The following is a 17,418-nucleotide window of genomic DNA, read 5'->3' as shown; positions in this document are numbered from 1 at the left end:
TATATATTTATATCCCCTATGTGTGTACATGATTACTCAGTGGTAGTATCTACTAGATTATAAGATTTGACTCAAGAAATATAAAAAATACATAAACGATTGAAAATACAGATTATAACCCTAGTCTACCCAATCTTGAGCTAATCAAATTTACAAGTGAATGGTGGATAAATTCCATGAAATGTTATTATGCACAAACAAATAATAGTATCCAATAATATATAAGGAGAAATAAAAAAATTCAAAATAATAATGTTTATTATCATCAAAATTATAAGTTAAGATCCTAGGACTAAACATTTATAAACTTTTGAAGTTGTACTTTAATTCTTAAAGCTCCTAAGGTGCCATCCAAAATAAAACATTCGATATATAGGTTATACCCAGAAATATATTAATAAAAAACTCTATATCTTTTTCTAGAGTTAAACTAACTAACTACTCAACAAATACATCTGATAACTCCCAGACTATTGAAACATCAGAATGAGAAATACAATCCACTCTACTATATCAAACAGATGCTAGAAATGGCATACAACATTTCTTCCATAATCTATCTTCTTATAAAGCATATATTAGATATGATAAAACATCTCTAACACCCTAAAATAAATACCTCTGACTACCTAAAAAAATAAAGTGAATCACTTTTTAAAACAATCAATCTAAGCTTCATATCGGCTCAAGAGATCCATATTAAAGATGGCATTAAACTCAAAAATAGGAAACAAAATCAAACAAAACTTTCTCTTCCTATCGGATATCATAAGATTATTAAAGTAAACCTTCTTAGTAATCATACCATCTTTTGTTGATATAGTAACAAACAAGAAAAAATGTAATGAAATTAAAGGTAAGTGAAATAAATTGAAGTAGTACTCATAACTACATAAATTACTAATTCTAGAATCAAATAAAATATGACATAGATGATCAAAAATATAAGTTTCACCTATCACAATATTTGGTGAATCTTGAGCCTCATGTTGAGTCAAATTGTATACTCTTTCATAAATTGAAGTTGGCGTAATAGATCCACCACACTCTCTCTAAATAAGAGTGATATCCCTATTATTCAGCTCGTCACAGAACCAGAACCATTGCCTCTACTAAAAGAGATCTTAACAAATATATGTAGGGGTACTACTAATCTAATAAAACATTAAGATCATGGCTCAGATGATTAATCAACTACTACTAGTGGACCTTCAGCTATCCTTTCTTTAGCTTGCCCACATTGAAAGAACTACCCTATCATTCTATAATTTTAACCAAAATGGCATATGTCACTACTTTGGCACATAAATGTTACACTAATAAAACTCCCAAAACTAGTAACATTTCCCCCACTAGGAGCTTCCGTAGATACTGACTATCCACTTCTCTTAGACTCTCCAAGTCCAAATCTTCTTTTCTTTCTAGAAATTCTACTACCTAAATTCCACCACAAAATTACTTTCTACTCATAATCCACCACTGCTAATTAGCTATCAGATCATTCTCAATTTGTCAGACTATCTCTACTAGCTAAGAGAAATTATAATATGGAATGGAAAAATTGGTTTCCTTAGGTTATCTAGAAGTCCCCTAAAAAACATTGTAGCACTTCTCCTTCAAATTACTAATTAGCTTAGAAGAATATCTTGCCAATGAAGTAAAATATATCCCATACTGTATGATTGTCCTGCTAACCTAAAATAGTCATAAAAATGTTTTTTTTTTGTATCTACTATCATATAATAGGTGGTACAAACTGAGCTCACAATGCATCTAAAAACTCCTCAAAACTAATCAGGGAGTTCAACCTCCCTTGGAACCTTTCCTACTCCTATCCCTTCCACCAATGCTCAGCCTCTCTATCTAATAAAAAATTACCAAGGTTTCTTTCCTCTCGGGAGAACATTATATACCATTAGACATTTTTTATAGCCTCTTTAACTAGTCGTTTGCTCCCCTTAGCTCCACTACACCCTTAAATCTTAGAGGATTAAATCTCAAAAATTTTTATAAATATCAATCTACCTCGTTAGGTTTGAAAATAAAAAAAACTCTACTATGTGCTTTACCCATCTATTATACTATCAAATAAAAAAACTATATAATAATTTTTAGTGTCATGCTAAGAAGGTAAATCTTAAGAAAGTAGCTGCAATTTATGAATATGATGTTTTATCAATCTTTGCTATAAAAGTTATAGTAATTTATAAGAAGTTGAATAGAATAGGAGTAAATTGGAATAATCCTCAATAGTTAGATGACATAATAATCCATATTTAAATACAAATAATCCAGGTTGGAAGAACCATCCTAATTATAATCGATCAAACGAATATGGGTGTTAACAATCAATGCAACAATACACAACTACTCAAGATAAACTAAATAAAATTGAGATGTTAGAGAGAGAAGGCAATTTTAAAAAATCTATTTCACGCATTTTTAGGAGAGCTCCAATGGAGGTGAAAGGTCGTCAGCCTCAATTGACTGGCTTTCCTTTTGATGGTTGGCGTTCATCTGTTGGTACTCTATTTTTGGCTCATTTGATTTTGATCTTGTTTCCACTTGCTTTTGGAGATGTAACACAAGAATAGTGTAAAATGGAAAATTGAAGTTTATTATTGGTAAGCCTTTGACAATTAACAAAGGTGGTATGCTTTCTTCTTAAAAACCTATAAAAAAATATAAGTAAATAGAAAAATCTAGTGGCTGATAACTTGATTAAGGTTTCAAATAAATCTGAACCTCTTCCAGAACATAGATTTGATTTGAAATAAAATATTGATGCTCCTTCTTCATCTAGTTTAAAGAATGGTTTTAATTTATTGGGAGATGCTAAGAATGTGGCTGAGGATTCTAAAAGATTTGGTACTAAATTAATGGATTCTAATGGAAATGATATGAAGATGATTCATGTATTTGAAATTGATAAGAGAGATTTTAATCTCAGGAATTTTATTGATTCTTCAAATTTTGAAGATGCTTGTTCTATTCAATCGGTGGCTGATCTGGAGAAGATCCAAATTCTATCGATTCTTTTTTGGATTAGAATTCCAAATTTACCATTATAATGTTGTGATGAAATTAATATATGCAGGATTGCTTCCATAATTGGTACTTCGTATATGACTAATGGAAACATGTTTCAATGGAGAAAGAGGGAATTTGTAAGAATTTGTGTTCATATCAAGTTGGATGGCAAGTTGCCATTGGGTGTTTGGGTTGAGGGAAGCTCAAGTAAATTCTTTCAGAGAATCAAATATGAAAGAATAGCTAACTTCTGCTTCAATTGTGGCAAGATAGGGCACTTGATATAAAATTGTATGGACATAGCTTTGGAGGTGAATAAGGTTTCTAATCCATCAAAAAATTCAAATAAAAATATTAGTCCAAGTGGGTTGGAAAACTCAAGGGCAGCTAATGGGGTTGTATTTGATGTTGATGCAAGTAAAGATGGATAAGGACCATGGGTTTACATTTATTGTGGAAAGAGAAGGTTAAAAATTCTAGTTCCCATCCATTTAAGGAGGGTGGAGGAAAGGGGAATGAACCTATGAAGCTTGCTGGAATTGATAAGAAACATATGGTTGTCAAGATGCCTAACAGGAGTGGAGAATCTGATCCAGTGCTGGGAGAAGTGTTATTTGAAGATGCAAATCCTGTTCAAGATCCTGTGAATATGCTAGTTCAGGAAATTGATAGGGGTATGGTCTCTAATTCTTGTATTCTTCCTATTGATGATAACAAATTTAAAATATTAAATGATATGGTTAAGGAAGGGGAGATAGTCCCAGAGAAGGTTGTTGTGATTTCTCCTAAAATTTTGGTTAATAATAGAAGATTGGGTGAAGGAAATTTATAAATGAAATTGGATGTGATGAAGGGTGATTTGGGCTTCAAAGATGGTGGTTCTTCTAATATCAAGATCAAAGGTTCTAAATAACTTAAAATTTTGGGTCCTATTAAATTGGCTCCTAAAAGTAGGAGAGTTGATGGTGAACAAAAAGACAAAGTGGGGATCTCAGCCCCTCTTGGACAATGATGTGAACTAGAAAAAGGAAAGATTCTCTATATCTCAAATAGTTCGTGAAGGATCATGGGTTTTTTTTTTTTGAGTTTATTGGAAACCAAAGTATCATTGATTGATAGAAAGTATGTCAATTTGTTAATTGGTGCTTATTGGGATTATTTCCATGTGCCATCTAAAGGATTGTCAGGTGGCATTCTTTTGGTACAGAAGTCTAGTATGGCTGCATTTAGTGTTTCAGAATCTTCTCCCTAATTTGTAATTGGAGAGTTAGATGTTCTAAATAAAAGAAGATGGAGGGTTGCATCTAAATATGGTAATAAGGATGTTTATAGAAGGAGGATTCTTTGGGAGATGTTTGAATTTTATTCTTTCAAAGAATTGCCTATGGTGGTAGGGGGGGACCTTAATTATTTAGATGCTAAGGAAGACAAAAGGGGAGGAAAGAGATTTATTTTTTTTCTAAGGGCCTAAAGAAATGAAGTCATTCTTGGCTAGTAATGACTTTTATGCAGTTGGGTGTGTTCGACCAAAGTTCACTTAGTATAAAAACAAAATATGCATTGATCGGATCCTAAAGAGATTTGATAGATTTTTTTTGAACTCAGTGGCATTAAGTTCTTGCCATCGTTTGGTTGTTAGGCATCTGGCTAGATTTGTATTAGATCACATCCTGATCTAATTAAATCTTATGGAATTCAATCCTTTGATTAAGAAAGGTTAAATTTGAAGATGTATATGCTTCTATCCTAGCTATAGCTGCTATGCTAAGAGGAGTTTGGATGAAGAAATCAATTGGAAGTTTTGATCAAATTCTGAGCAACAAGATGAAAAGAGCTTTGAAGGCTTTGTTTTACTAGAGTAAAGCTAAACATAAATCTTTAGTTCAATCTAAGGATTTCCTTTTGAAGGAAATCTTGGAGTTATAAGCAAAGAAGTAGATAATGGAGGTCATTCGATGGAAGATAGTTGGATTCTCAAACCAAAAGTTGGGGAGCATAACTCAACTTTGGCTTGGTTGAATACATGGTGGAGACAACATGCAAAGGTCAAATGGTTGGTTGAGGGTGATCGCAACTCCAAATTCCTTCAAGCATTTTCTAGTGTAAGAAGAAATTCTTATTATATTTTTAAAATTAAAGGTGAAAATAGTTCTCTAGTGGATGATCAACATCAAATTGAGGATGTTCTTTTTCTATTATAGAAGATGTATTATTGAAGGTTGGCCTATCCCAGTGGAAGAGTTTGGAGGAGGATGATTTAATTATGTTGAGTAGAAAGCTCCCTTTAGAAGTAGGTGAGGTTGCGGTCAAGAAGGCTAGCAACAATATTACTCCAGGTAATAATGGTATTTCCTATTCCATTATCAAATCTTATTAGTACATCATAAAGAAGACTTTTGGAATGATATTAATTAATTATTTCATACGGGGAAGATGTGCTTTGTTTGGAAAGAGACCTTAATTGTATTGATCCCTAAGGTGAGCAACCCTATGGCTCCTTCAAATTATAGACCCATTAGCTTGTGCAACACTGTTTACAAGGTGGCTGCAAAGGTTCTTTTGAATAGATTGTCTTCTAGTATTCCTAAATTTATTTATAAAGAGAAAGTGGCATTTTTGAAAGGTAGATCGATGTGGATCATATTCTAGTTGCTCAGGAAATATTCCATAAATTCAAGTTCTCTAAATCTTCCAAAGGTTTTGTTTCTTTTAAAATAGATATGGAGCAAGCTTATGATTCTATGGGCTGGACTACTTTGGTAAATGCTTTTAAGTATTTTGGCTTTCCATCTAAGTTTTTTTAAGCTTATTTTTGAATGTGTTCAAGAGCCTATATTCTCTTTGTTTGTTAATGTCAATCTTTCAAGTTGGATTAATGCTAGAAGCATCTTCCGTCAAGGTTGTCCTTTATCATTATTTTTATTTATTCTTTACTCCTAATTTTTATCAAATGCTTTTAGCCAAAAAGGTGACTCAATCAGAGTTTGAGTGTGTTCAAATGGCCCAAAGATTTCTCATTTGCTCTATGCAAACGACATTATTATCTTCTTAGAAGCTAAAATAATGGTAGTAAAGGAGATAAAAGGTATTTTAAAGGAATTTTGAGGTTGGACTAGTCAAAATGTAAATGTTAATAAATCTTGCATTCTTTTTTAGTAAATCTAAAAAAAAAGGAAAAAAGTGCTATTTCCTGTATTATGGGATTCAAATCAGTTAGTGCATCTTATTACCTTAAAGTTAAAATAGCTTTATGGAGGCTAGTAGGAGCGAATTTCAAGTTCATTGTTTATAAGGCCTCGAGGATGCTAAATTTTTGGGGAGGCAAGTTCATTTCTTTAGCTTAGAAAATCACTCTTGTTAAATTGGTTCTACTTTCTTATACTGCATTCCATTGTACTCATTCTTTGATCCAAAAAGGTCTTCATTATGAAATTGATAAGTTATGTAGAAGTTTTATTTAGAATAAGATGATGGAAGATTTGGACTTCATTATGCAAATTGGAACGTAATGTGTAGTCTATTGAAATGGGGAGGTTTTTCTCTTCATTCCTGTTCAACTAAAGTTGGGCCTTTGAGGACAAAACTTATTTGGAAGTATGTACAAGATAAAGATTCCTTACTACATAAGGTTATATTTATGAAATATGGTTCTTTGTATAAAGATGGCTCATTGAAGACTATTCCTTGGAAACTTATTACTGCCCAAAATGTCCTAGTAGTTCAAAAAGGCCCAAAAAGCTTATATATATACATATATGGGCACAATGGCGAAGAGAGACTGGGAATGCAGGCGGCAAATCCCTTGGCATGCTGGCCGCCAATCCCTTGGCATGATGGCGGTGAGCTCCTACAAGGCACATATAGTAGTTAAGTTTAGACGAGTTGAACATCCATGTCATATGTAAAATACCAATCAACTTATGGAGCATATACTCCAATAATGCCAATGATTACATGTAACTTGGCTCATCTATTTAATCTTTCGCATCCAACAACTGTAGGCACATGCACATTCCATGCAATATGCATTGAGATGCATGTTCATCTTCTCTCTATTAGGCAGGCAGGGCTAATAATACCCAAAATGACCCGGTAGTTCAAAAAATACATTTTTTACTTTCCATAAAATATTTTTTTCTAAAAAGTGTTCAACTTTGATCCTTTTCCTATTAATAAATCTCGATTCATATCCTTGCCTACAATCTTTGTAAATTAATAAATATTTAGTGATTGGTTTAATCAAAAATTTTCTTAGGAGCTTCTCTTAAGATGTTATTAAACATAAAGGCTTGCCTTTATGGGTAGCTTAAAATAGTAGTAAGAAAAAATAAACCTTACTTTACTTCACCAAAGTAGGAGAAAAATCTCTATGTTGTAAACTATTTTTATCATGATTTATTCTTATTTTTAAAATGACTGTTGAATAACATTTTATCATTCAAGATATAAGAATATTCTCTATGTCTTATTTGATTAAGAAACTATTTATATTTCTATTTTTAAATCTATAGTAAAACATCATTTAAGTCTTTATAGATGGTATATTGTTAGATACATGTATTTAATTATTGGAATATAAGTCAAAATCCAATGGTGGTATATTTTCCCATAATAACCTAACAAAAATCTTAAATCCCAAATAATCCTAAGATACCATAGCCAAAATCCTAATATAAAGAGATTTTTTTTTTTAGTGAGCAGTAAAAGTTAAAAGTATTATAACTCTTCAACTACGATTCTAAACCCCATAAAAGCATCACCATTAATTTTTCTAATATCCTAAGCCTTTGATCTAAAGTTCTTCATTACTTTTCTATAGGAACAGTACATCATTTTAGAGCTTAAAAGTTTCAACTCCAAATCTATCCAAAATTCAAAATTCTTTTTTACCATTACAATCTTAAGGGAATACCAACCAAGTTGTTGACTTCATAAATAAGATACTATAAACCCAACATTAAAATATTTCTCATATACTCTCTTTTATCTTTAAAAAAAAAAAAACTTACAGGTTTTTCGTTATTGTAAATTCTTTCTTGTCACTTGAAAAATTTTAAAGAAAAATATCTTAGAAGTTTCCCTTTCAAGGAAAATCTCTTGGAAGATTAACTGGAAAATTTCCTTCTTTTTTTTTTTTTTTTTTTTATTTTTTTTTTATTTTTTTATTTTTATATTATTATTTTTTAATGATATTATTTTTAGAAATCATACCTTCTTTTTTTTATGTCTCCAAAGGTTAGAGTTGATTGGAGTAAGTTTTTGTTCTTGATCTTTTTGCATTAAATAAGGAATTCTTGAATAAAAATTTCTCGTCCTTGTTCGGCTGAAAGTAAAATTGATTTTACTATAATTTAAAATCAATATTTACATTGTTATTAGTTAGTTTGAAAATTATTTTTTCACGCCTATTCATGATTGTTATGAAATTATTCTTACCTTGATAATTTTTTTATTTAAAGAAGCATGAATAATATTAGTGATCTTAAAATTTTAATGATTATTATATTGCAAATAGCTTACTTTTAATTCAAAGCTCCCTTATAAATATTATTTGAAATTAGTACGAGCAAATTTGAATTTTTCATCTTATTGCAAACACTGGTTGTGCCAACAAATTTTAATTTATAAAGGTTTGACAGATAAATATCATTATTATTTTTTTTTTATTGTTTTTTAAATTTTTTTGTACTAGCTTATTGTAGGAGAATACGGTGCTTAATTGTTGTAAGAGGTTGCACTCACCTCGTTGTAAAAAGTAAAAAAAAAAGTGTTATAATTTAGTAACATTAATAGTGGAATCCTAGGAAAGTATTAGCTTTTTTTTTCCAACAAGGGATTTCATTCCAAACAAAAAAAGGAGGATACAATCCAACATAGGACCAAGACAAAAAAAAAAAAAAAAATAAAAAAAAAAAAAAAAAAAAACGACAAATAAAAAAAAGGGGGAAAAAACCCAAAAAAGGCCAAAAAAAAAAAAAAAAAAAAAAATCAAACAAGAAACAACAAAAAAGTGACAGTAAAAATAGTAATGAAAGCAAAAACTAGTCGGGCTCAGTAATTGGCAAGGAGCTATATGCAACCTCCCAGAGGCTAGACAACTTCCATCCAGAGGAAAAGGTAACAAATAGCCCACATAGCGCACCTAGACCAAGCTGATCCTCACAAGCTAAACCAGGCCACCAATCATAACAAGAGGAAGCACCACCAGTGGTTGCTAGATAGACTCCGCATCATTTCCCAACCTACTAAGGAAACAACAACCGCAAAGATATTCCCCCAACTATTGAAAGGGAGTGCCACCTACCACAAACAAAAGAAAGAAGCCGTCCCCAATAGAAGAAGGGTGGGCCAATTACAAAAAGAAAAATCATTTCTTTTTGGAAGGTGACATCCACATTTACCACCCTTCTTAGAAACACCATCCCCAGCATATTGAGTAATACTTAAATCAAAATTCTCTGGCAATCAAAATCTTTCTCAATATTCCCTTCCCACCATCAGAAGAAAAACCATTATCTAACTAGTCACCATGCAGAACCTCATAATCCCTCAATTTACCGATGAGATGATTAAATAAAGCATCATTGGAAATAACAGATAAAGTCACCTCAATAAGAGGCTCATCAACATTTTAAGCTAAAAAAAAATCAACTAAATCCCTAATTCATTCCCAAATATAGTAGGGCTAGCAAAGTCATAGCTTCACCTCCCCCCGAAACTAACAAATCAGAAGTATCACTAGCATCTGCCACTACTTCATAACTACTAGGACTAATTATAAGGTTAATTAAGTAATTATTGGCTTCAAAGATCTTATTAACCCCTTCCCTAATATCACGAGCAACCGACAAAGGCAAATCAGTGGATTCCGCCTGAACATCAACCGGTGCAACCAAAGGAAAAAAAGCAACCAATAGAACATCATAACCCAAAGGAGTAGCTTCCTCCTTAACAACCAAGCAAGCTTCAGCAATACTAGGACCCAAATCCATAACTTTCACATCAACATCAATTGGTGAAATTGAAGGCAAAATAGAATCCAACTAAATAGCATCACCCAAAGGAGCAACTCCCTTCTCGACAACAAAGAAAACCTCAATAACACTAGGACCCAACTCAACAGATTTAGCAGTTCCATCATAATAATCAACAGTATCCACTCCTTTATTAAAAGATGGATGAAGAATCAATGAAGGTGAAGCATGATTATCTCGATTATCCAAAGTACGAACATTAATCCCACCACAGATAACATTTGCATTACCAGGTTCAGCAACATTAGTAATACCAATAAGCGAGTCAGATGATGGATGAGGATCACTACAGGAAAATCGCTTATTACCGGCGGAATTTTCCGGCAGCTTTCCGGCGGTCAATTTTCCGGCAATTTTCCGGCGGCTTTCCGGCGGTTTTTGACGGCTTATTTCCTACAAAAATTTCCGGCTGCTTTCCGACGGCTTTTCGGCGACTTTCCGACGGCTAATTTCCCCGCAAAATTTTGCGACGGCTAATTTCCCGCAAAATTATCCTGCGGAATTTTCCGACAGCTTTCCGGCGGCTTTCCGACGGCTAATTTCCCCGCAAAATTTTGCGCCGTCTAATTTCCCGCAAAATTATCCGCGGAATTTTCCGGCGGCTTTCCGACGGTGTTTTTTTTTTTATTTCAACCGGCGCTTTTTGACCGCCGGCAAACCGCCGGATTTATTTGCCGCCGGAAAACGCCGTCGGAAATTATTTTCCTACGCCGTTTTTTTCGGCGGCACGAAAGCCGCCGGAAAACCGCCGGAAAATTAAAAAACCGCCGGAAACTGCTCAAATGGCGCCGGAAAAAGCTGCCGGAAGTGGGTGATTTTCCTGTTGTGGATGGTAATCACCAATCAAATGCCCAACTATTATAGGAAGCACAAAAAGGGGAAAAACATTCATCTCAACTTGATGAATGTATCCAAATTTCTCAATACCTAACCACACTTTATTACAATAAGATTTAGTAATATCAAGTTCAACTAATACCCTAGCCACAGAAGGATGTGAACCAATATAAGTAGTGTTATCAACCTTCAAAGGCATACCAAAAATCAATCCAAGGTCATGGAGGATGCACGGGGAAAAGAGGTGAGGGCAGAGATTCGAAAAGGAAATCAAAATAGGGATCACCGGAGACTCAACTCCAATATCAAATAGAGGAGACCATTTGGTCAATTTCAAGTAGCAATTGTTCTTTTTTTTTTTTTTTTTTGAAGAGAAGCCGGAGCTTACTATATTACTAATAAAAGAAAAAAAAAGTAACTACAAGCTAGATTCCTCCTTCAAAGTGTTGAAGAATGAGGGAGGAACCTTATTCAATGAGAAATCATCCCAACTAAAGCTACTAAAAAGAGCATAGTTAGCACATAAGTTTGATAACTTATTACCTTCTCTACTAATACAATTAAAAATGACAAAACTAAAGTTAGTAAGAACTTCCATACCCTCTTCTTTGAACTTCCCTATTTTCTAAGCTTTTTGAGAGTAAGAGATGATATTTGAATTATCTCCTTCAATAATAATGCCTTTATATTTAAACATCCAATCCTTGATCTCCTCCTTTAGAGAATTAATAGCTAGCAAATCCAATTGAGCTATATCCCAGTGTACACAAGTTCTTCCATAAGCAAAGAGGAATCTCCCTTTACAATCACGAAAAACTGCATCAATCCCCGCTTTGTAGGATGAAAGAAGAGATGCATCAACATTAACCTTTAGCCAATTAGGTGGAGGAGGATGCCAAGTATTAGGCAGTCTTATCGACTGATTAACATCCCAATAGCCCAAAATACATTGGCTAAAGTTCTGTGAAACCGAAGCTTGGCAAATAGCATTTGAAGTTATCAAACTAGAATTGTCTTGTACACCTTCATGAATCATCTTATTTCTACTTTTCCAGGAAAGGAAAACTGTATTATAATACAGGTTAACCATCATTCTTTTCTTCACAGTATTAGTTTCAAGCCAATTGATACAATGTTCAATTTTATCAAACAGGGGAATTCTGAACCCCCATTGGTTTAGATGTTGTATTACCTCTCTAAGTTTACAGCATCCACACATGATATGTTCCACGTTTTCCATTGTATTACATCCCCTAGGACAATTGGCATTCTGTATTAATCTTCTATAACATAGAAATTGGAGCGATGGGATGGCATTTCTATTCAATCTCCACTAAAACACTTCCACCCGAGCATTCAACTTAGCCTTCCTAATCCAATTCCAGTTCTGTGAATCATCAGTTCCATGTGCAGTAGCTTTGCTGACTAATCCTGAAATAGTCATTCTAGAATTTTGATTTATCAGCTCCATCTAATCCTCTTGTTCCTTCTGTATGATATTAATTTGAATGATCAAATTAACTAGCTCCCTTCCAAAGTGTTTCATCAGCTCTGCTTCATTCCAACGGCCATCCAGAATAATATTTTTTACAAAAAAAGAGCCATCTTCCCATGGGATAACAAATATAGGCCACACATCTATACATTTATCCAATATCCAATTGTCTTTAAATGCATCTATAGATTCTCCATTTGTTATATTCCATCTCACAATCGGCTTCAGCATTTTGCAACCTTCACTCAGGAATTTGTATGATGAGGAACAACTACCTCTGATGTTTCCCTTCTCCAGCTTTTCACCATATTTTGTTGCCATTACCTTGTGTAAGAGTGACTGCTTTTCCTGTATGAATCTCTATGCTAATCTAGCTCTTAAAGCAGGAGTTTTTATAACATTAGAATGTAATCTAGGGCCCCCACATTTAATAGGCTTACACATTTCATTCCAACTGACATAATGCATCCCCATTGAACCATTCTTCTTATTCCAAATAATGTTTCTGCATATTTTATCCAGGTTATCTAGTGAGTGAGCCACATGAAAAGTAGGAAGAGCTAGCAAAACAAACTTTACTAATATCAATTTACTTGCCAGCGATAAGCATTTTCTTCCCCATTTGTTAAGCTTCCTCAATGCGTTATCAATGATGAGCTGAAAGTCTTCACTTTTGTCTTCACAATGCTATCTTTAAACCAAGATAGTTGAATTCTTTTACGATTTTGAAGCCCATAATTCTTGAGATTCTGTTCTTCTTCTCCTCCCCACATGCTTCACAAACATTATGACAAATTTGCTATGGTTTATTGTTTGGCCAGTCCATTCACAAAATTTTTGAAGGATATTCTTAACATCCAAAACCTCTTGCCTATTAGCCTTAGAGAACATGATTACATCATCCGCGTACAGTAGGTGGGAAATTCTTGGCCCTTCTGAGTTAATCTTGATACCACCAGAGCTATGTTGAAAGGCATTTGAGACTAGTTGTGAGCAAAGTATAAAAAGATGGGAGACAAGGGGCATCCTTGCCAAAAACCACTTCTAGCTTGGATCCAATTTAAGCAATTGCCATTGATGATTATAGAGAACTTTGGGTCTTCCACACACTCCATGATGAGCTTGGATGTTTTAGGAGGAAAGTTAAAATACTTCAACACTCCTTAGAGAAGACCAAGCCATGGAATCATATGCTTGTTCCTTGTCTACTTCGAAAGATACTAGAACTTTAGTAGCTTTTGAGAATCTTAGTTTATGAAAAATTTCTTGTGCCACCAATACATGATCAGATAAGTGTCTCCCCTTAATGAATTCTTCTTGCTCCATAGAGATAAGTTTAGGAATGACCATAATTAGTCTATTCAATATAATCCTTGCTTCCACCTTGTACACAATGTTGCATAGATTTATAGGTCTATAATTGGATGGAAGAATGGGATTTGATACCTTAGGTATGAGTACTATCAATGTTTCCTTCCATTCCTTGTTAAGTTCTTCATGGCTAAAGAAATGACATATAGCCCTCCAAAAATCATTTTTGATGATTTCCCAATAAACTTTAATGAAAGTATGTGAAATACCATCATTACCAGGTGAAGTATTACCTCCCAATTGTTTTAGAACACCTTCTATTTCTTCTATGGACAAGTCTGCATCTAGAAATTTGTTATCCCAAGTATTCAGTCTATTGATAGGTGCCGGCCACCCTTCCAGATTGCACCTCCTTGCTTCCCATTTTTTTTTGAAAAAACTACAGGAATACATCCTCCATCTGGCCTTGTTCTTCCACCAACAACCCATTATCATCTTTTACCTTGATTATCTTATTGCAATTTCTTCTAGCACTAGCATAGGAAGGAAAAAATTTAGAGCTTCCATCACCTTCATTTAGCCACTTCACTTTGGCCCTTTGCTTCCACCAGGAATTTAATCTTGCCATGGTTGTATTTAGTTCATTCACCTTTGCTTTGAGACTCCAATAATCCAGTTCTAATAGGACCCCTTGAGAAGCTTCTTTGCATTGAAGTTCCATAATCTCCTTCATGAGATCATCTTTATGTTTATTTAGCTCCTATAACTTGGCCTTACTCCAAAAGAACAAAGATTTCAAGGACCTTTTAATTTTTTTTTTTAGAATTTGATAGTAATTACCTTAATAATTCCTGCTCCATTCCTTCCTTACCACCTTGAATGATGTTTGATAGGACAATGGTCCGAGGCTATCCTAGCCAAATGCCTCACTATCAAATGGTATGGGGAGCTTAATGCAGCTGTGTTGATAAAACACCTATCCAACCTTTCAAGTATCCTTGCACCACCACTTTTATTGTTGCACCATGTGTATCTAGGCCCAATGAATCCAACTTCTTCTAAATCATTGTTGATCAAGCATTCCTTCATCTCCCTTGGTCCCTGAGAGAAAATGAATCTTCTTCCTCCCATTTTATCTTCTTTTCCCATTAAACAATTAAAGTCTCCACCTATTGCCATAGGTTGGTTTCTAATGGAATACTTGTCTAACATATCCCATTGATCCCTTCTCTTTTGCACTTCTCTACTTCCATACACCGTGGTAACCCTCCACCTCTCCTTGTTGAATAATTTAAGTTCTCCAACAACAACTTGTGAAGAAATATCTTCCACCGAGAACTTAGCAATATTAGAATTCCAGAGAATTAATATGCCCCAGATAGTCCTGAAGACAGAACAAAGAAAAAGTCCTAATTGTTGCCAATCATGTCATCAATCTTATTTCAATCAATTTCAGTTAATTTGGATTCTACCAAACCCAAAGAGAACACTCCAATATTTTTAATAAATTCCTTAAGGTATAGGAAAGCACTCCTCTTCCTTGCTCCCTTATAATTCCAAAAAGCTATGGAATACAGTAAATGAGATTTGGGGGATTAATCCCCAAAGAATCTTCCCCTTCAAGCTCCAATCTCTGACTTCTTATTGATGAATGGATTGGTCCCAATTCCCTTAGCTGCTTTGATCTTTTTTTCTTTATAGGAAGAGAAGATTCCACCTTCCCTCCAATTTCAGAAATCACCGTTTCACTGTGACCTGCAATATAGGTTTCTTTATCTTCATTATCTGCTTAATTCTCTAATACATTGTTAACTTCATTTACAACATCCTCCTCTTCAAGAGTGATAGCAGTAATTGTTTAAAGTAATTCTCCTTCCTCCAGATCAACCAGTGCTTTAAAGCTATTATTATCATACTTGAGAATATCTTGTTCATTTCAATTTCCCACTTGTAAATTGTTTGATGTGCCACCAGCTGAATTTTGTTCCACTGTTTTCTATTCTTCTATTGCCTTATCTCCATTTGATTCTTTTTCAATTGCATCAATTTTTTTTGACTGAACCCATTTGCTTCTTCTATCAACCCAAGAAATAGGTCTTCTAGGCCAATTGTTCTTAAATTTCTTCTTCCCATAACTTACCAACATCCATGGTCTGTATTCTTCATTTTCAATCAATCCTTCTCCAACCAATTTTTGATTACCTTCATCAGTATCCTTCCCCACCATGTTGTTGGAAGTATCTTTAATCTACTGTAAAGAATTTCCTCTGTTCTCCATTTTGTCTTTAGCACAATCATTCTTACCATGGACAATTTTTCCACATTCAAATCATAGATTAGGCAACCTCTCATATTCCATTCTCTGGAAAAATTTGTCTTCAACTCCTTCTACCCACACTCCAGTTGGTAGCTTAGCATCCAAATCTATACGGACACAAACCCTTCCAAATTCTCTTTTGGACCATTGGAACATGTTGCCATCAATCAAGTAAGGCTTCCCTAGCATGGAAGCTATTTTACAGATGTTTATTTCATCCCAAGAATGAAGTGGTAAGTTTGGCAATCTGATCCATATCGGAGCAGATAGCCCTTTAAGTGAGTTAGGATCAAACCTTTGATTCCATCTCTCAATCCCTACAATGTTTCCATTAACGAACCAGGGACCATTTGTTAGAATTGCTTCCACATGTTCAAGTTCAAAGAATGAACACAAAATCCATCCCTTTCCAAGCACCGTGAGATGGAATTTCCTATATTTTCCCAACTATTTCCTCAATTCATAACTTATTGAAGAAAATGGGACTTTCCCGCCAAATATTTTGGCCACCAAAGACTTCTCAAGCTTTTTTGGTGTTCTCACTAACTTTCTCCACATGAAGTCTTTTAGTTTTACCATCTTCAGCAATACAATTATCGAAGTCCAACTCAGTAACTTTAATGCTTTTGTTTTTTAACCACACATTCTGTTGATTTCCTGAGTTAGGCCTTTTAGGCATTTCCTCAATCACCTCTTCGCATCTCCCTAGCTCCCTAGTTGTGCATACTCGCACCTCTTCCTTATCAAATTTTGTATTGTCTTCAACTGCATTGCTCTTCTTCATTCCAAAACCCTATGGTTCATTTATTCCAAAGTCCTCCTTCAATAGTGAACCTTCATTCTCACCACCTTCTGCAACCATTCTAGCAACTTTGGGCTTGTTATCAGTTATGGCTCTTGATTTTGATACCGGATCATATACCTTCTCACACAGAGCCTTACCCAACCAACCAAAATTCTCCAAATTATCCTCCAGCATTATACCTTTTCCCTTTCCATCCTCTTCCAGAATTTGTTTCTTCATAATCAGTCCTCCTTCATTGATGACTAAAGGCTTGTTCATCTTAGAATTTACTTTAATTCTAGGAAAAAAACTTGATCTATCATCTCAATGAAAGTTTTCTCACACAGAGCCTTACCCAACCAACCAAAATTCTCCAAATTATCCTCCAGCATTATACCTTTTCCCTTTCCATCCTCTTCCAGAATTTGTTTCTTCATAATCAGTCCTCCTTCATTGATGACTAAAGGCTTGTTCATCTTAGAATTTACTTTAATTCTAGGAAAAAAACTTGATCTATCATCTCAATGAAAGTTCGTTAGGGATGTTAAGCCCTATAGAACTGGCCCAAGCTAACCGAGAGGGGGGGGGGGGGTGAATTGGTATTTTAAAA

Source organism: Dendrobium catenatum, unplaced genomic scaffold (genome assembly GCF_001605985.2).
Source record: "Dendrobium catenatum unplaced genomic scaffold, ASM160598v2 fragScaff_scaffold_1557, whole genome shotgun sequence".
NCBI lineage: Eukaryota > Viridiplantae > Streptophyta > Magnoliopsida > Asparagales > Orchidaceae > Dendrobium > Dendrobium catenatum.
This window is presented reverse-complemented; position numbering follows the sequence as displayed.